This window comes from Falco biarmicus, chromosome 8 (genome assembly GCF_023638135.1).
Source record: "Falco biarmicus isolate bFalBia1 chromosome 8, bFalBia1.pri, whole genome shotgun sequence".
Taxonomy (NCBI): domain Eukaryota; kingdom Metazoa; phylum Chordata; class Aves; order Falconiformes; family Falconidae; genus Falco; species Falco biarmicus.
The window spans coordinates 50383987-50405203 of record NC_079295.1 but is presented as its reverse complement, the minus strand read 5'-3'; the positions used below and the strand labels follow the sequence as shown (position 1 = coordinate 50405203).

Here is a 21217-nt window from a genome sequence, read left to right as displayed (position 1 = left end):
TGTTAGACCTGCTGCTGTGCACTATCCATGTCCAAGGCCCATTTTTGCCGCTGTTTCTGTATACCCTGGTTAATTTAAGGCGCTGCTTTCCTCCCAGCCTCGCCAAGAAACTGTAGAAAGTTTTATAGGTGTGCCTAGCAGTTCGCCCTTCTCTCCTTTCACAATCTACTTTGCCGTAGTGCTCCCTTCCTTGCTGCCATTGGTACCTGCACGGATGTCTGGCAAAGTGGGAGAGGCAATTTAAGGTTAAATAACAGTCGACATTTAATTACACTTTACAGAAAAACCAAGTATTCTGCAGAGTATTTGGAAGTAACACGACACAGAATGTGATGCCTGTGGCTCACCCGTGCCCGTTCACTGACCAGGGGAGGCTGGGGGCCGCCGCCTGCCCTCCCAAGTGCCCATCACCCTCCGCAAGCGCCTCTAACTTGTAGCTGAAGATAGAAGCGATTTTCTAACAGTTTGCTGGGGGTTTCCCACCGCCGCCCCGTGACGAGCTCTGGCCGCCCGCGGCTGCCTTTCCCCGCGTCGCCGGCCGCCCCCCGGGCCTGGCCTGCCGCAGCGGCGACCCGCAAGCCCAGCGGCGCCCGGGGGTGCGGGGCACAGCGCGGGGGGGGCAGCCGCGCCCGCCGTTCCCTCCGCGCCGCCGCCTCCACGGCTGCGGCTGGGCCCGCGCCCCCCCTCCGCTGTCCGTCCGTCCGTCCCTCCCCGATCCTTGTCCCCCGGCCGGGGCGACGGGACGGGCGCCGTGAGGCCGGCTTCGCCCGCCCCGCTGGCAGCGCCGTTAGCCCGGCTGCCCCGGAGGGAGCCCGGCGGCCCCCCCTCGCCCGCACCTCTGCGGCAGCGCTCGGCCGAGGCAGCGCGGCCGTTCCGCCGAGGGACGGGGCGGCGCGGGGCCGCCCGCTATGCGCAGTAGCGACCAGGGAGGCCGGGGCACCCCCGCGGCGTGACACCGGGGGCTGCCGCCCAGGCACCGTCGCCGTCCCCCGCGCCGCCCCGCGGCCGCCCCTCTCCGCGCCGCCGCCCGGCCCCATCCAGCGCGCGGGGGCCCTGCACGCGCGCGGCCGGGTGCCGAGCGCGGGGATTGGCTGGCGGGCCCGGCCGCGGCGCGTGCAGCCGGGGGCCGCCGGGGCTGCAGCCAGAGCGCGGCTGGCGCGGGCGCTGCTGCCGGGGCCGCGCTGCCTCCGCCGCCGCCTCTCGCGCCGCGCCCGCCGGCCGCGGGAGGGAGGGAGGGAGGGAGGGAGGGGCGGGGGGAGGGAGCTGAGGCGGCGGCGCCCCCGCTGCGCTCCGCCGCGCTGCGCCGCGCTCCGGGGGAGGGCCGGGCCGGGCGGGGAAGGGAAGGGAAGGGAAGGGAGAGGCGAGCGGCGCGAAGGCAGGGGCCGGGCCGGGCAGGGAGGAAGGAAGGGGTGTCCCTCGGCAGTGGAGGAATCCGCGCCGCCGCCAAGTTACCGCCCGGAGACGGCGCGAGGCGCTCGGGCTGCTCAACCTGCCGCCGCTGCTGGTAAATGCGCTTCGCTCCTTACTCGCCTGCACGCGCGGGCTCCGTGCTGCTCGGCAGCGGCGCCCGCAGCTGCAGCGTGTCCGCCTCGGTCGCTCCTTCCCCGCCGCCCCCCCCCCCCCCCCGCGCGGTCATTGCCATAGCGGAGTTGACAACTTCTGGCGCGCGGGCGGCGGTGCGCGGGGGCTCCCGCGGCTGCTCGCGCGGCGCTCGCGGGGGTCAGGAGTTGCAGGAGTTGCAGGGAGAGGGTCCGCCGCGCCTCTGCCAGAAGTGCTGCTGCTGCGGCGCTGCCCGCTAATTCGCATCCTGCATCGCTGGTATTTCTTTTATTTTCGTGGTGTTTCAGTGTTGCTTTTGCTCTTTAAACTGTTTTTTGTTGCTGTTGTTGTTCCCCCTTTTCTTTTTCCCCTTCCTGAGGGATTGAGGTACCGTTGTTTTTATTTTTTATTTTTTTCATTTTTTTCAACAGTGTGGAAAGGGATCGCTGATTCAGAAACTATTGTCCACAGTGCGTCTTGGTTAGGAGCAGGCAGAAATAAGGCAGGCATTTGTATTCCGAAAGGGAATTAAAAAAAAAAAAATGCTGCTTTGCATCATTGCTGCAAATTTGTAGGGAGCAGTAAGGGACAACAATATTGCGTTGTTTGCAAAGATAATAAACATAGGTTTGGTGTTTCACGTATAGCCCTGCGATTGAGCTGTTTGGAAATTGCACTTGATCCGTTCCTGGCTGTGGAGGAAGGGGCTGCTGGCACGGACTGCGTGCATTGCTCAGACAATGTACCGGCGCAGGCGAACGCCAGACCAAGTCCCTGTTAGACCTTACGTGGAGTGGCAGTTTGACAAGATACTGCTCAGCTTCTTGCCTACACCCAAACGGAAATTTAAATCAGGTGGCTTAATGGGTGCGGATTGAGCTCTTAACTCTTTATCTCTGAACCAGACTCCTTTTTCAACACTTCTTGTTAGGATGCTTGTAAATTCTGGCGTAAACCTTTACCTCTAGCAATTTCAGATGATTTAATATCATTGATGTCTTAATATGTGCTTTTCCTGGTTTGTGGTTTTTTTTTTTTTTTTTTTTTTTTCCTTATGTGCCTAACTGTTCCGTCCTTTTAACAGGCTCAAAATGTAATGGCAAGTATTGTCTCTGTGTATATCTGTGTACATAAATATTTATACATATATAATGTTTGGCTTGTACTTGTTTAAATTTACCAAATCTTGTATTACATGGAGAAAACAGGTATTATAACAGAACTGAAATGCAGGAACACAGAATTAAAGGGCATTTTGTTTATAATATTCAGTTGTATAGTTAAAAGGTTATGTAAGAGCAAAGAAATTCAAAATGCATATGTTCTGAAGAAGTGAAGCCTAGAGGTAGCAGTGTTGTAGCAATTTCAGAAAAGGAAGCTTGACCGAACCAATATGGAATGCAAAGTGTCAATAACTAAGTGTAGTTATCTAATATCTTCATAGAGCATGGAATTCTGTTTAAAATCCATTGTGTTTAAGAACTTAGTCTGTATTAAGTGCAGAGTTAATGAAAAAGTAGTATCACCTGTTAGTGCGCTTACTTTATGCAAGTTTAATAGTTAACCGTGGCTGTAGGGTCTCAAAGTTTTTCTTCAAACTTCAGAAGAATTTAGAGAGAGAAGATTCTTTCTTCAAGACATTTGTATTATAATTCAAATCAATCTGATTGGAGAAACTGGTGGATCTCCACCTTACAGAACAACGACAGGTATTTTTCTAAGGGGCTTATGTAAGTGCTAGGTAAAGTGAATTTTTACAAGGGGCTGATGACCTAAAGATAGGTGGCATTTCTTGTGTTGTCAAGGTTAAAAATAGATACAAACGATATGTTTGGGCATTGTTTTCCCGTGCACTGGCAAATCAGTAACCAGGTTGACAATTAATTTAGCTTGGCCCATATACTGAGGTTTCTAGTCACTGACTAATAAAAACCCCCTATTCATATATATTACACTGGCGTAGATTGTGTGGTATTCAAAAAGCCGGCTGCGAGGTCTAAGCTTTAATACATTTTGAGAGGAAAACTTTTTTAGCTGTGGTTTCTGAATGTCCTGGCAACATGTAAGAACTCATAGAAGAATTTTTTTTCCAAATGTTAATACATGTTCAACGTATTTAAAGAAAATAACAAAGTTTTGATCCAGATAATGTTTGAATTGCTATTCTGCTTATTTTAAAACATTTCCTACTAAGACAGTGCTTGTATGAAAATTATAATCTTTTAATTCTCTAGATGCTTATTTTTCATGTGGATAACGAAAGTAAAATAGTCGTGTTTCTGTGTCATTAGATTTCAGCTGTTTATGTAGCTTGGGGAAAATTAACACATGAGCATCACTTGTGATGTTTTTCACCAATTAAGTTGAACTGTATTTTCCTTTTTAATATTTCATTCTAGAAGTCAAAGCGCAGCATGAGAAACTGAGGAGGCACTTTTTTTTTTTTTATTAAGTGACAGAGATTAACAGTGGTAGAAGCATTGATTTGAAGGGCTAATAGTTAAATTTCTTTGCCTTTTTAAAGAACATTTTTATTTCTGAGAAGAGCAGTAATATGTATATGTATATCAGCTTGTGATAAATTATGGTCATTGCTTTGGCATTTTTCCACCAAATACTTTTGGTTTTGTTTCTGCAGTCAAAGAAAATGTCTTGTGAGCACTATTACTGTTAAAGTAATGGTGCAAGTTGTCTTAGTGGTCTTGTGCTTAAAATTATTTAGACCAACGTAGAAAAGGGAAAATGTTTGTTCAGTTCAATCAAGGTCAATGTCTAGACTTTCTTGTCTGAGAGGTCGAACTAAACTGAAGGTCAAATTAGATGGAGACAAGGCTCAAGCCACTGTACCCCTCAAGTCAATACACCGATGTTTGAGAAGCTGGTTTGTGTTTGTTTGCAGTTCACTGTGAATTTAATCACTCAATCCTTAATGTTTTTGGCAAAAGGTGCGCGTAGAAGCAGCACCACTGAAGTTCATGCTTAAAGATGAGACCAAAAAATTATTGGACTGATCCTTTAAGTACTAATATTCTTTTATATAAATGGATAGTTCTTGCTTAAAGATGAGACCAAAAAATTATTGGACTGATCCTTTAAGTACTAATATTCTTTTATATAAATGGATAGTTCTAAAAAGTCTGCCCTCCCGCGCCCTGGATCCGTAACAGGAAATACAACCTTAGAATACAAATTAAATTAATTTCTACTAAACTGATTAAGATAAGAGATGGTTTAGTCCTGACTCTCATTTTCAGAAGGTTAGTATTTAATGGAAATGGCAAGATTTTTCCAGGCTTTTTTTTTCTTATAATTTCACAAAATCTTTATCAGGAAGAATAGTTTTATATTGTATTTACAGCGCTACAATAGAAAAGATAGCATTGCTGATACTAAACACATGCAGAACGGGTCCATACTTTCTGACCTGAGGTGTCACATCCCGGAGCCTTCAATACCAACTGAGAGTGACTCATCCTCCTAACTTCTTACTGCACAAAATAGCTCCCGTACAGTGTACATTTAGCTTGTGTAGGAGACGGAGTATGGAATGACTCTGGCTGCATCAGACTGTTCCAACCACAGACTGGACCAAATTTGTGTCCTGCTTGGTTCTGTACCCTCGCAGAGCCCCTTCTTCTTATCCTTGTTCACAGTCGCTTAGCGGAGCAGCTGCAGCGACGTGTAGAATGTTTTCTGCAATTGAATCTCACCTAATCCAGATATGGATTTAAAAGATACTGTTGGGCATTCTCTGTTAGCTGAATTTTGTCTCACAATTATTGGTCTGCGTTGGGATCTCATAATGCTGTTGAAGTTCAAATACATTGTTTTAAATCCACCTTGCTGACTAACTCAATATTATCAGATAGACCTTTTGGATAAGCAGGAAGCGCACTAAGCTTAGATATTCACTTTTTATTATTTTTTGAATAGATTCTTTTTGGTTGAATTGATTGACGTTCAGTGCCAAACAGTAATAAATAGACTACTTTCAGGTTTATTGCTGAACATTAATAACCTAGTAGTCATCCAAATAGGGATGTAATTATAAGATTTTTAGCAAAAAGCTTCACAACGTTGAATTATAGACTTATGTTTAGCTGAGCAGGTTGCAAATGGATGCGTGATGCATATACTGGCTTACACCAGTGGCAGTATTCAGATGTGTTCTGGGGTAATAGTTAAGGGAAAAACTGATCTTAAGTCATGTTTTTTCCTTTAATTCAAGAACAGGTTTTGTAGAAGATATGTTTTGTTGTCTGATGAATGGTAAGCAAATTTGCATTGAGGTAGGGGGTTTCACTTTGGGGTTTGGGGATATTTTTTGTGTGTTTGGTTATTTTTATCTTTGTTTTGTTTTTTTTTTTTTTTTTATGGGTTGGTTTGTTGTTTTTTGTTGTTGTGTTGGTGTTTTTGTTTTGTTTTAACTATAATGCCAGTCAAGTAGTATGGGGAAATTAAAAACAAGGTGTCACCCTTTTTGGCTAATAAGAGTCTTCATTCTGGTTTTGCTCTTAATGGGCTTCTTTGGCTCAGTGTGCACATTAATATATCAAAGCCCTAACTGTAACCCTTCAGAACTACAAATGTGTGTTAAAACTGTATAAAATATAGGAGTAGCTGCTCTCAAAGGATTGTCATACTAGTTTGAGGCACGCTGCAACTGCCTTTGTCTTTAGTAGGAGTATTTAAAGCTTTCAGTTGGTCTCAGTTCTCCAGATTTATCTGTTGGGGGTTTTTTTCAGCCCACCCAGGCAAGGAAATCAGAGGGAGTATATGAGACTATAAAAATCATTAATGAACATATCCATTAAACACTTTAAGAGTATGGAATTAACTTGTATATAAAGTCCTTGTGGAAGGTACCATGTGAAGCGTGTGGAGAGGCAGCAGAGTTGCAGCCCAGTGCTGTACCGGTGCCCTAGCTGTGCCCGCAGCGTGGGCGGGGTGAGCGGGGACGGCATCCAGCTTGATGGTGATGTGCTCTTTGGGGGAAGCAGTGGAAGTGGTAGGAACAAAAAGTGCATCTCTCGCATATCCCTGCTCATGTAAGGCTTTTGTGGGCATGGTGATATCAGCTGGTGTACGTTATTCTGAACCACAGTCTGAGAGACGTACACAGTCTGAGAGACCCAGGGAAGCTTTTCAGTGTGGATACGAGTCCGGGTCTGCCGAATTTTAGTGTAGCACTGTGACATTGCGAGTCATCTTTTTACATCAGTCTGCATATGTACGAGAGCAAATGGAGCCTGTCTCCATGTCTGTACTTCTGTGTTTAGCTATCTGAGAATCTAAATGCCTCCTGGGAAGTTTCACATGTGTTCCCTTAACTCTGAATGTGAAAATCTTTGTTTTTTAAATTACTGTTTTTAGGGGAGAAAATGAGAAAGTTTAGGAAGGTCACTTTTCCTGAACTAATGCAGTTAGGAGCGTTGGTTCTGTTGTGGTTTTGAATGGCTCTGTACAGTGCTACATGTTAACTAGATCGTAGGAGATGTAAGTTTAAAGAGGTACAGATGAATGTACGTAAGTGGAAACTACGCAAATTCTGTTCTGAAGCACTTGTTACATAGTAGTGTTGGGCTGAAGTGTAAAGACATGTAAAAACAGTAAAATATAGAAGGTCCTATTAAATGTAAATAACTTATTTTTCCAAAGCTTTTTGCGAGTATGGATTGCCTAGTGACTCTTCTAAGCTCTCTTTAAATTGTAGCTCTCCACAGTGAAGTAAGCTATGGGAATGGTGTGCTCCAGCATTGTGCTGCACACTACAAAAATGGGAAGCACCTTCTTCAGCAACAACAAAGTTGAGTATTTAGAAAGGTAGAATACTTGATATTGAAATGTGAGTGTGTCACTAGAGACAACATTTTGGAGCTTGAAAATAAAGTTCATTTTACTTGCTACACTTACCTTGCCAATGTTACAGGAAATACTGTGCGTGAATCAGATTCTGGAGGGGAAATGAGATGTTGACTTTACACTAGTTGAAATAAAGTAGCAAACATAAATATTAAATGCATCATAGTATATAAAAATACTTTCTCTAGGGAGGAATGTTACATACTTCACACTTGCAACATTTAATGAGTTTTCTGAACCAAATTATAACAAGTGATATGCAGCTTAATACACTTAGAGAATATAGTAAAAAAAATCAAATTTCATTTAAAATGTCTACCAGTGCATGCTGTTTGCCTAGTTCTGCTGTCTGTGTAGATACCTACTTTCACCATCAGTGAAGAATTAGGCATTTAAAGAAAAGAACTTTTCATCTTAGTTCATATTTACATAGATTTCGGGTCTCGATGTGCATACGTGCAGGTCCTTGGTGCGTTTGGTTTTGGCTTTGTGCCTAGGGATGCTCAGGAGTTGGCAAGAGTGTATAGTCTGGAACACAGAACTTTCTCTTAAGGCATGTTTTCTTGTCTAGGTGTTTATTCTAACTTTTGTGCAGCATTTTGACACAGAGAAAATTTTTTTACCATTACCTGTGGTTTTTGAGAGAGTGCACTATGTCTGTTGCACTAGTTTTGCATGAGAACATACAAATGCAAACATTCACAAAAACATGAGCCCATAAAATGATAGGGGAGTAGTTTTCTCTTCCACTTCAATATAGCTGACTGGGCACTAAAACTGGAAGGATTATTAATGAATCTCACAGAAAAATAATTGTTTTGGCAGACTCCTTCCAATCATGGGGAAGTTTTAGACAAATCCTAGTGTATAGAAGAATATTCAAACGAGTGGAAACTTCATACATGTAACTATAACATTAAGTAAAACACAACAGTACTATGAAAGTGGATCTGTAGTTTTAATAATCTCATAAGAGTTTAATTTGAGTGTTTATATTACGTGTGTACAGTTACCTAAAACATGATTGAGTTTATGTAAATGTTTGTGTGACACAGGAAGGTCTGCTAGCAATAGAGATACAGAAAATTTCCACGGTGAATGGCTTTGATCAGTTCTTTCTGTTTTTGGAACATGTGGCCTAAATATCAGCTAAAGAACAGTGGCAAATGCTGCTGAGGGGAACTGTAAATGTGCAGATCGCTATTGGAAGTGAAGCAACAGAGAACAGATTTTTAAAGAAGGTTGAGTGTTTGGAGATAAGCAGGTGCCTATAAAATGATCAAAACTTCCTATTAGCTTTACTCGCTTTTAACACCCATTCTTAATGTCCCTCTGGACTTTATCCTGCATCTGTAGCTGTGGAAAATCCTTAAGGGAGGTGGGGGGAAACCCCTGCATCTAAGTATTTCAGTTAAGGCACCTTATATGTGTATGGTTGGTACTTAAGTCTTTTCAGGAAAGATTTATGAGAAGTAGACCATCAGGTAGGCTATTAATAAACCAAAAAGCAGGGTGTGGTAACAAAGATTTGTATATAGCCTTGGTCACAGAAGGAGCTAAACCTTTTTTTTTTTTTTTTTTTTTTTCTCCGGAGAAGTCAGCTGGCTTCAGTTGTCTCCCTGCATAGAGACTAACCTAAACCTTCTCCTTTTCCCTTTATCTCCAGCTGCTTGTTGTCAGCATGGAGCAGTCTGAGAAAAAGTCTCTTAGTGCAGTGCTAAATGTGGAGGTCACAGCTTTATTAACCAGTACTGAAGTACGTGGCATTCCAGTGCAAATCTTAGCTGACACCAATGGCCTCAGCTATGGAATAAAGAATAAGCTGTGCGGCTGTCTGTCTTTCAGCTTTCCTACCTGCTAAGGGATGCTGACTGAAATCCAGAACATTGTCACCTTCTTTCTTCTGTGGAACCTACTTGAGGTTGAAAGATGACACGAGAGCGGAGCTGCACAGAACTGATCTTTTCAGAAAATGATGTCAGTGGTCAGGACCGATGCCTGAGTGGCTCACTGTGCAGCAGAACTCGCTGCAGCATTTTTCTAGGGAATCAAAGTCACAGTTATTTCAGTAATCCTTCTAAAACAGGCTGTCTGGAAGGTGGAAATGTCTTCATGGTACTTTGACTGTCTCATCATTGCAGGGCAAAGGAGAGGAGTAGTCTCTTTCAGATCACAATGTTGATAACCAACGTGCCTTCCATTGAGAACTCATCATAACGTCACAGAAAAAAGCTGAAATAGTGAATCCTCAGTGGATTACTGTGGTCGCGGTCTTTCTCCTGATCCTTTAGGATCATTCCCTGCTTCAGGAGCCTGGCTATAAACAGCAGGCTCTTTCTCTCTGGGGCATGAAGAGGGGAGAATTAATGCAGAAAAAGTGTGACCTGAATATTGCCTCACCTGCCCTGGGGTGTGTCTTTTCTCTTTCACAAGTGTTCTCATGGTCTTTGGCTTCGCCACTGCATCACCCTTACTAGGGTGAGCACCTGCGAGACCCCGAGCCCTGTGTTCTGCCTCGGAGCAGTGGAGGGAAGGGCTGGCAGCTCCTTCTGGTATTGTGCTCCTTGTTGTATTACCAGTGAGGATTACTAACTAATGAGTTGAATGAAAGAGACCTTTCCCTTCACTTTCACAAGCAGCTGTCACTGCTGGAGAGAAGAAGTGGCAAGAGGTGAGAAGAACCTGTGGATTGCCTGTGGAGTATTTATTCTTCTATTGAAGCTCTAATTACCTAACTGAAACTCTTCTTCCATCTCTCCAGCAATCCCAGGGGCCTCCATAGGTTCCTGTAGTTCAGCTGGCATTCTGTATCAGCTACCTCCAGGCTTAAATTGCCTTTCTTTTTCCTACATTGTTCCTTTAAAGGAGCAGTAATCACTTCCCCCTCTGTTTCTCAAACCATCCCAAAATACAAGCCTTTAATAGATTGCTCTTTTACAGAGCAGCGTATGCATTTCCTCCGTGCCTCTCACCCTTTGCCCATACCCTTCATTGACTGTGCAGGTATTGGAGTTTACACGTGGTCAGTTCTGTAGATCTTGAAATTGGCATGTCTCACAAGATCAAGGTTTGTAATTCTACCCCAGTTAGTTTAAGGGTGCTGGGATAGGGAGAGCTGTGTCATTCGGTCTGCCTGCTTGGGGAAAGTCAGAACTGAGACTCTGGTACTCCCAACACAGATGTCATTCCCTTCTCTGGTGATGCCAGGCAAAGGAGATAGCCACCGTACGTTTTGATTCCCTTCCTCTTATAGGAAAGAAATGATAGGAGGTGTGGGGTTTAGATCTCTTGAAAAGCTGCTGTGATGGCTGCTTTGTACTACCTCTGTTTGCCACTGGGTTTCTACCTAGCCAGGGATGCCAAAGGGTGTCTGATGATTGACAATGACCTAGCTCCTAGAATGAAGTGTTAGAAGTCCAGCGTGCAGTCGGATTGGGTCAGTCCTGGTGTAAGGCTGAAACCTGGTGGGTAGTGCAAAAATCTTCAAGCAGTTTTCATGAAAACAAGTAATTCATCCCTATGAATTGTAGAGTAGGAGTGTCTTTAAATGAATGGAGGCAGTGGGTTGATTAGCATTGATGATATGCAGCTGTGGCGTTGCCTCGGAGGCAGTGGGTTGATGGACATGAATGATGTGCAGCTGTAGCTTGTTCCTGCTAGGTAGTTAAATAGCTCTGAGGAGTAGGGGTCGGATGGAGGAGTAGTAGCAGTGGGGTCTGACCTCTGGAGGAAGCAGAAACAGCACGGACAGTAGAATCTGACCAATGGTAAAAGCCTAACAAGGCTTTTGCAGCCTACTGGTTTGTTTGTGCTGCAGCAGTTATGATAGTTAAGCCTGAAGTAGCTATGTTTGAGTATTAGGGTCTGGTCCTGTGAGTAGTCATTGTCCTGCTGTTGCTCATGTGACTATGTGTGAGAAAGGATCACCTGCTTAAGGCAGGCTCTGCTGGAAGATGACTTTCCCATTGTCCTCCGTTTGCAGTTTAGTTTAGTTGATGCATTTGAAAAATGGACACTTAGAAGATGGTTAGGTGTCACTTTAGTTTTGCTAATGAAATGCTGTTTAGCACTTAGGTTCTGCTGTGCCAGTATTATGGCCTACTATCATTTATAGCTAGCAGGTTTTATTTTCAAACTAAGCACCAACAAACATATATATGAGCTTGAATTTGTGGCAGTTGAAGTTAACGGATGCCTCGCAATGATTGTAGTGACTTTGGATCAAACCTTGCTTATACATTCTACTTTTTTAGCTGGGTAGGGAGGATAACTTGCTTTGTTTCTAAGTGGTTTTCTTTAAAGGAAAAGAAAAAAGAAGGGGTTTGGCAGCACATGTTGCACGAACAGTTGCCGAGGTTAAAGAAAAGATAATACTTGGTTTAACATTGCTCTGCATTTAGGCAGTGCATACAGAAGGAAAACCAGGGACCCTCCTGGTAGTTCAGGAGCAGCTATGGCTTACTCCATCTGTGTCTCACCTTGTTTTAAAAAAAGAGCCTTAGTGGGCACGGCAGGCTAGAAGGACTATGGCCAGGGTGCTGCTACCTGGGTCCAGGTGGTGAGCCAGCAAAACGACGGATTCCAACCTCTCTTGCTGTCTTCCTCCTCCCTTCACTTACCTCTTTTAAACTTAATTCTTGCACAGCTGTATTTTAAGCTCTAAAACATAAACTCCATGACTGAGGGTTATTTGACTTGATTCAGTCAGTTCCTGAATATTTTGGAGTATAATTCCCCAGATGTGTTATGAACAGGTCTGCCCATGTCAGAAGTCACAGTATGCATGTCGCTGTGTATTTAAAAATAATGCTTTCTGTGTCAGGTAGTTGGCTGGTGAATTTATCCTGTTTATGCCATGACCCTAAAAGGGATCTCTTCGGTTGGATGGTGGCACTTCTGTCTTCCATCCTCCTTTCTCACCGTTCCTACCCTGCCCCCCTCAGCCATGACATTGATGGGGGCATTTTTACAGGTGTAGTTTAATGTTTGTGGTTGACTATTTTATTGCCAGAAGTTACATGAATACTTGGTGCCACTTCTGTAGTGTATGAAGTCTTATTTGTGTCTGTTACCAGTAGATTGTAGCTAAACAATGCATGTTATAAATGAATGTTTATTTCCACTTTGATTACTTTGGAAGTCCATAGGGTTATTATTCATCTTCCCTACTTAGCAGTTATTCAACATATCAGTTTGCTTACATAGTAAATCTGTAATAGCTTTTTGTATTATGGAAAACAATCCTTCCTTTAGTAGGGAAGCAGTGATGCAGGATAAGCTAATGCACTGAAAAATAAGTTTATTCTCCACTTAGAAAAAGGGCGGTTGCAGTCCTGCAGATAAGGGTCTGGATTTGTTGCCTCTGAACAGCAGACAAAATTCTGCTGGTCAGTTCACCCACTCAGTGTATCAGTTTTGTGGAAAGATGTATGTCTTTGGGTTTGCTTAATTGCCCACCTTTTGCTGTCGCCATTTCCCACACACCCCCACCCCCACTCCCCAATTTTTTCAATTAGAAAGTGTTTTGGAAGATGGTAGAAGTTGGATGAGGTTCCAGTAGCGTAGGAGGGAAAGAAAAGTTAATCCAATTTTTAATTTCAGATAAACAGCTTTATTATAGAAGCTATCTTCTCTCTTTGCGATTAGTGTGAACATGCACAAGAATCTTTTGAAATAACTAAAATGGCTATATTATATTTCAAATATATGGTAGCTAGGTGGCCTGTTCACTGATTGATTTTAGCACATTAGGGGACCATATTCTTCTTTCAATCATGGAGGCTCAGGCTCAGTAGGATGATGAGTGCCTGGTTTAGCCCTTCTTTTTAAACTTTAAAGACTGGAATCCTTTGGTGAGCAGGGCAGATCTACCTCACTGGGGTAGTCACTGGTGACTGTGAAGATGTCATATAGTGTAGAAGCACCTGAGCTTCTCCTGGATTAAAACTGGGTGGCAGCACTATAATCTGGCTGTCATCTTTTTTCCCATTTCCTTGCCATCTTTGAAGGTATGTGTTGACTAAAAGCTGAAATTCCGCAATACAGGAGCTGAGCTCCTCTTACTGCTAGGACACACCTGGCAAAGGACTATTTCAGTCGTCTTGTACGACTTAATCCATTATCCCTGTGAATAGTGGAATGCAGTGGCTCACAGTGGGATACAGCGTCTCAACGTGAAGCATATTTTCTGGAAAACTGAGTAAGTTGTACCTTGGAGCTACCTGCTTTTCTTTATTGGTTTATTTATAGATGTCTCTAAATCTGTTTTATGTGAGTTATTCAAGACTTTGCAAGATAATTTGCAGGGTTTTTTTGTGGAGAATAGCTTGTTTAATCATTAGATTGACATATGTGTCCCCTTTCTCCCCTGGCACTTGTGTGTGTGCATTACAGTTAAAGCTCGCTCCTTGCCAGGACACTTCTACCTTCTCTTTTAAGTGTCATGACTTACAACGGCAAAGACATTACACCTACATACGAAACAGTCAGGAACTCTTAACCTGGCTCCTAGATTCCAAACTACTGCTTCAACAACCTTTGGGTTCTGTTCATCTTAGTTTTGAGGTCCATAGGACTTCTCCTCAGACCATCTCATCTTTCTCTTTTCCCATCTCCCAGTGGGAATTCCAGCCCAGAAAGACTATTTGTTCTTTTCCACAGTTACCACAGCACTTTGCTTTGTGTACCCTTTATACAACCCTGCTCTCACTTAGGAATTATTTAAAGCTTGGATCGTTTTCACCAAGAAAGATTGAGGTTAGAAATGATAGAAAACAAACCAAAACCCCAAATCCGCTTTCACATGAGAACAATAGTAAAGCATTGGAATGGTGTCTCTGTGGAGGCTGTGAAATCCTGGCCATTACTGATATTACAGTACAGACTAGACAATATCCGTCTAGGATGGTGGCTTTACTGTTGATACTGCCTTGCAGTTAGGGGACAGGTTGGACAGCTTTGCAGTGGGCATCTCTCCCAGGTGTGTTCTTCTGCAATACACTGGACTTGCATTTTATAATAGGAATAGGTGGATCTAAACAGATGTCCACCAAAAACCCTCCATTTTTTTTTTTTTTTCAAGTTCATTTCTTACAGATTCAGTGTGTTTTTTCAAGTGACTGAACTGGAATTTTGAGTTAGGACAACTGAAAACCTGGATAATTTGCAAACGGTAAAGATGGATTATAGCAGTTAGTGCTATTTGAGGTTAAATAGGTGTGTGTGTATGTGTCTGTGCATGCATGTGTGTGTAAGGTTTTGCAGATTTGATACAAAAATCCTTGTGACTACAAGGCAGGGATCTTGTATTGTTTTTGTTAAACTGTTTTTCTCTTTCAAGGCTTCCTGTCTAAGCAAGCCCTTAATGCATGGAAAGAGGCTAAGATCATGAATAAGAGAGCTGTTTCGCTAAGCTGCTCTGTAAGTGCTGTAGCAACCTTCCAACTCCAGAGCTGAAATTTTGCACTATTAAGTATTTGTATATTCCAGGCGATTCATTTGGCATCATGTCTCTGAAGAATAGCACCCAAATAGCTAATGAGACTTCATCAAATACCGCAAGTATTTGTAACGAAAATGAAAGTGTCCTTATTTGGTAAACAAACCAGATGTGAGAGAAATAAAAGTGCAGAAAAGTAGATCATGCTTTAGATCATACAGAAATACTGTGAGGAGAGGATAATAGGGGCAAAGTCTTCATGGCAGACCCTAGAACGCACGTGAAATTGAGTGAGACGAGAGATTTAAGCTATAATAGCTTTGTGAGGGAATGCCCTGCCTCTCTCCTTGTTTCCCTGCATTGCATCAGCACTGATCTTTTTAAACATGGAAATAGGTGCCCTCTGTGACTACCACTGTATCGGTGCTATGGGACGGCTTTCTGAACTCTGGATTCTGCTGAGCTATCCCCAGATGCCCTAGATACTATTGAGGCTTTCCCTAGAAAAATAAGTGGTTTGGAAAAAAATGACCGATCATCCCAGCTGACATAACCTTCCTGCATGCTTTTATAATATAAATCACAGTGGAATTGGCGAGTAAAATCTTGAATATTGTCTCTTTTAATGCTATCCTTTCAAATTAATGGTAATGATGATTTCTCGGTTTGGGGAGCATGGTAGTGGCTTTCCAGTGACTAATAGCTTCAGTCAGTAATGTAATAGATTTTTGCAACATGATAATGAAAAAATTTCTAATGAAGGTCAGATAGCAAATGGCTACTGAATCATTAGTTTTAAAAATCCGTCAAACTTTGCAATATTTTTTTTCAGGTTTTGTTAAGCAGGCTTTTTCAGCCCTGACGACAGAGCCGTGATCGTTACAGATATTTCAGTGAATGTGTTGGAAGAACAGACCTAGTCTATTAGGCTCTTGAAGAAGAGAATTGATGCTGCTTAGTTTGGTGCGTGATTCAAAGCCCAGTTGGGTTTTCAGACTTTTTAGGTGAGATAGCGTTGTTGAGCCCAACAGTTAAGGCTGGACTGTGTGAAGTCACATTTTGCCGTTTTACTTGTTGAATAGTCATCACAGAACACCCGGTGGCATGATGCAGGTGAATATATCACTGGAAATAGTGAGTGCTTTCCACTAGATGTCTTCACCGTGGGTGACTAAATCAGTAACTTAGTGATGCAGGAGTATCTAACTTCGTGTAGACGCAGGTTTGGATTTGTAAATTTGTAGGTATTTTATTCATAGCTGTTGCAGCACTGGTGTTCTGCAGGGTGTAGTCATAGTTTTGTTGATTTGTGTTAGTTGCTGAAGCTTTTAGTGTTACACAGGTAGAGGACTTCTACAAGGGCATTGGAAGAAACATGCCGTGTCTTAGAACATCTTGTAAACACATCAGTAAATCGTGGATAAAATCAAATGTGTTTTCTTTTTGTAGAATTTTTTTCTCATTTGCATTTGTGAATCATTCATCTGTTTGTCATCAGCCAGTGATATTTCTGTAGTAAGTGAATTCCCGTTAGCTACCTACGAAGTAATTTTTTTTTTATGGCATACTGATTCCTATTGTGACCTACTTATGTTAGCTACAAAACATTAATCTACGAAGCATTAGATAACTGTGATTATTTCTTTGAGTGATAGAAAGTAAACAGAGAATAACAGTTAAAGAAATAGTCTCAAATCTTTGAGTATTGTAAGAAAAATGATGAAACTAGCTTTTCCTGTGAATCAGGAGTTTAAAGTGGGGTTAATGCTACAAAAGTATAGTTCAAGTTACGGCTTGGCAGACAATCTCATATAAAATCCTTGCTGCTCAGAACCTGTTTTGGAGAAAGCACAACACTATATAGGTTGTTGTTTTGTTCCTGTGTTGAGATAATTTTGTTAAAGTTTTGGAAGGATGTGCATGTATATGTATGATTTCATGTAGGAAATTAAGTTTGAAGTTGGAAGAGAAAGTCTGAAACAAGTTCTTATGAAGGAGAGGACTTTAACTGTAGAAGTGTTAAGGAATTAAATAATTCCTGTCTTGTGTGTTGTGCTTTTTCATACCAAATACATAAATTGTTTCCCAGTTTAAGATCTGTATATGAAAACTGGAAAGGAATACAGATACAGATTTTTATTTTTTTAAAAAACCCTAAATCTTCATCAGATACCAAGTCTTTTAATGATTGATCTGAAAAAAAATTCTTTTCAGTATATTGGAGAAGGGGGTTAAGAATTTTTTCAAAATTTAAAACCAAAACACAGTATAGTACAAAGCATAATATAGTACTTGAATGTACTATACATGCATAATTTTTTTAATGGTCTTTTTTTTTTTAAGTTAAAAATACATCAGGCTAGAACTGCTGTGGAAAAAATATATATGTGTACACCTCATTAGGTTGCATTTAACTGCTGTATTAAAACCAGGCAAATAAAGACATGCAGTCTGCAAGTCAAACTTACTGTGTCAGAGGACTAAAAAAACCCCTCTCTCTTAAAACTTTATTAATTTATTTTCTCATTTTCTAAAACATTTGGTTTTTTACTTTGCTTCTCTGTTAAACTTTCACAATCTGCATTTTCGGGGCAAAATCGATCCTAACAGGTTTCTCAGACATCTTCAGTGTAGCAATTATTTTTGTGCACAGTGAGTGTTAAATCCTTGATTATGTTATGGGAAAAATGCAATGAAGTTGTCTAGCACCTGGTTAGAGAAGGAATAACTGTTGTGGTGTTACTGTATTCAGTGTGGTGCTTACGGGGCTTTCTGGGGTAAGGTGGTAAGAAGGAAATTTGTCTGTTGTTCAGCTGCTGCACTGAAGGTAACAAATTCCGAGCTGATGCTGGGCACCTGTGGTTCTTGTGGCCATGCAGAGGGACAGGAATGCGGATTAGGGGGCAGCGTTGGTGGCCGTGCTGGCTCTGAATTGGTTGTGGTCCCAATCTCTGTGATGCAGAAAGCTACAGAACTTGTTTAGTCTGTCGAGCAGTTCACACTGCTTCCTAATGACCAACCACGTAAAAACCAATGGCATAACATGGTGTCATCATCTAATATTTACCATTTGCTGGTGCAACGTGAGCCAGGTATAGGTGCTGGTAGAAATGCTTGGGCCAGTTCTGTGTGACAGAAGGATTCACTTTATTTTGATACGTTGCCTTTATAACATGTGCTCGTCGTAAGAGAAATGGCTGCCGTGCTGCAGCTGTGGGTCTAGCCCTCCAATGGATCTCTGCTATGAAGTACTAAGTGAATGAATTATGCTGATTCAGAAGGGTAGGAATTCCTAGATTTGTTGTAGGAGTGAGTCGTATTCTTCTCTTGCTTGGTGCAACAGTGCTGTCTATCATCGTTTTATTGGGATGGTACCTTGTATGAGAAATTAAAGAGTGGGTGCCTAATACCCGAGGACAGATTTTTCATTTTGTAATCTGTGACAAGATGACAAAACATGAGAAAACATGATGGCCTTTCTGCTTCAGACATATCTATCTGTCTAGGTGCGAGTACCTTGTCTATGACAGCAGCCAGAGTGGAAAAAGTACATGCAATGGTTAGGTATGCCTGGATGTGCCTGTGCATCTCCAAATTAGATGTATGAAGTATTGCAGATGAACTTTTTAAACCAGTGTGTTGTCATAAGTCTTTCCTGAACCGGTTATAAACTTTTGGGCTTGATCTCAATCTGCTGGCACTTTGAATTCTAGGCTTTTGCAAGCTGCATGGAATCGTGAAGCAAGGCTTATTCCATTATTCTCATCTCTGTGTTCTCTAGGATTAGGCTTTGTTTATTGCATGTTCTTCAGAATGAGATATTGAAGCCCAGATGGTTGTACTCTGGTGCCCTTCCCCAACTGAAAATGCAAATTTCCTGTTAGCCGTGATTTCTCTCTGACAAAGGATGTGAAAAGTATAGCAAATACCATGAACAGGCTTAAAAATCTTATCTCACCTGCAGCCAACTCTTTTGATAGATCTGAAAACAATGAGGTATTTCTTCATCCTGGCCACTTGCAAGTATTTTCTAAAATTTGCATAGTAAGCATCTAATTTCAGAGGAGCTTGGCCATAAAATGTGGGTGGCTTATCACCTTGGTTAAAGGTGATGAAGTTCAGAAATAAGAAGTTACAAGATATGTGAATTCTGTGTGTGATTCACACTGCAAGTACTACGCATTTCTTTCATTCTTTCAAAGTTCATGGAAAATATATTCTCAAAGAGACTGTATTTCATAATACTTAAAAAAAAAAAAAAAAGGGAAGAAAAAGAAAAAGCTATGATAGCTATATTGGATTTTTTTAAGTCAGCTTTGATTCCTGCCCCGCAGAATAGAAATGAGCAGCCTAATGCAGAGTCTTCAGAATGCTCAGTAAGTGGTGTTCAAACACCCGGTGTTACATCTAAATATATGGCAAATAGCTCTGCATCAGAATCAAGGAAAATGGATTAAATCCAGTATTAAGTAAAGCACTACAAGATCAGACTTCCCTGTTCTTTGTGTATGAATAGTAAAGGCTAGGTCTACTCCCTTCTTGTAAGTTCTCTATTATGGTCTTCAAAGTCATTACTCTTAGATTTTTTTTTTTTTTTTTTCAGCATTACTGGTGTATTAATCTATTACACTTTTAACCAGTCTATTTTTTAAAAAGAAGGAAGGCTGCGTCTGCACCAGTTCTTGGCAACTTGCATCCCTTTGATAGCTAGGAATTGTGCATACTGTGTTAAAGTGTTTTCTTTTATAGCCTGTGTTTTGTGGAGATCCATTAGTAACCCTCCATTTGGGACGTGCTGCTTCTGACTTTACCCACCAAGTTCACCATTAATTGGAGGACATCTTTGCTTATGTGACTTGAATTCATACAGTATAAATGCCTTAGTGTTTTCAAGTCACTTTATTATGTACGATAACATTTTATTTCTCTTTCATGGCAACACTTCATTCTCTTCAGCTCTTTAATAGCCCATAGAAACAGAGCAGATGACGGCCACGCTCACCATTTGGTTCTTGGTTGCATTGTCTTGCACGCTGAGACTCTCCTCCAGACTTCTGCCGTTCAGTTCTATGGATGAGGTAATCTGGGATAACTGGGGAGGAACAGTTCAGCTTTAAGTCTGTTAAGTTACAACTCTGAAAATTCAGTAAAATCACACATCATAACTGTAGTTTTCATATTTTGTGGGCTAAATTTATTTTTAAAACCTCATGTTTCTTGACCTTCAAATGTCAACAACAGATGATTGCGTTGTCTCCAGGAAAACAAATGTGTATGCTCTCACCATATACAAGAAACTTCACAGTTTGATTTTAGCAAAGTAAATATGAAGTAATTTGATTCACAAACAGCAAAGAAACAAGTACTCATTATTTGACCAAAGAAACTGTACCAAAACATATCCTCTTATGCATAATTTGGAGAAACATATGAGAAAAAGTTTCTTTTTTGGATGTCCTTCCTAGTATTTATGAGACAGATGATCGAGAACCTAACGTTTCATGGCCTCACTATGCTTATTGTTTTAGAAGATTTGAAGGATTGCATTCCCATCTGGTCGTTTGATGGAAACTTTTTGAAGCTTTAACAGTCGGTTAAGATTCTACAACACATCACAGCTTTGAGAGATCTTCCCCAGCATTATTGTGCTATCTGATTGAGTCTGCCTATACTAGAGATTACAGCTGTGATTATATAACCAAGAGATAGAGGCGGATAGATAAAGATGAAAATCCTTTGTATTATTTTGCTTTGATTTTGTTTTGTTGTGGGTTGTTTTGTTTTTTTCTCCCAGATTCGAGTTGAATACAGAAACTTCAGAGAAAGGAGTAGAACACGCAGACTTGGGAAGACAGTAAAATGCAGTTAGAAACCATATAAATTGGGGTTCTTGAGAAGATGTGTCACCTTTACTGTGTATATATCTATATCTATATCTGTGTATGTGTTGATACATAAGCATGTGGAAAGCTTACAATGCAGATGCCCTTTCTGTGAACTCGATAATGCCAGTAAGAGTATTTTTTTCCTAAGAAACATAGGTTCTTCTTTGTTAATTCTTAAACTTTTTTTCTGGCTGTTTTTTATTTGGGTGAAGATGGTAGTGGTAAGTAGTTGCTTTGCAGTAGAAGAATTCAAACTTCATTAGCAAAATGAAAAGCTATCTTCTTTGCCATCTCGCTCTTTATGAAAGTAGGATTTTATGCACAGCAACATTAATTACAATTAACTATAGCATTCTAATTTGTTGACTTTATTTATTCAGAACTCTATTAGTGTTAAACAATTAATGTTAAGTTGAACTTTAAAGTGGATAAGAACGTCATTCTAAGCTGTAATAGCTTAGTGGATGAGCATATTGTCCTAAATTGGCTTAGC

The 21217-nt window shown here is 41.6% G+C and overlaps 1 protein-coding gene across 5 annotated transcripts in view; it reads left to right on the top strand.

Moving 5' to 3' along the window:
- Window positions 1-1357: 1357 nt before the first annotated feature.
- TENM2 (teneurin transmembrane protein 2) overlaps window positions 1358-21217 on the top strand; it is a 698288-nt gene continuing 678428 nt past the window's right edge. For 4 of the 5 annotated variants that reach the window (XM_056349860.1, XM_056349859.1, XM_056349858.1 and 1 more), the window contains exon 1: window positions 1358-1504. The gene's annotated coding sequence lies outside the window, so the exon portion shown is untranslated. Of the gene's footprint in view, window positions 1505-1706; window positions 1819-21217 lie in introns of those variants that run through there. The other variant, XM_056349856.1, reaches the window with a different exon arrangement.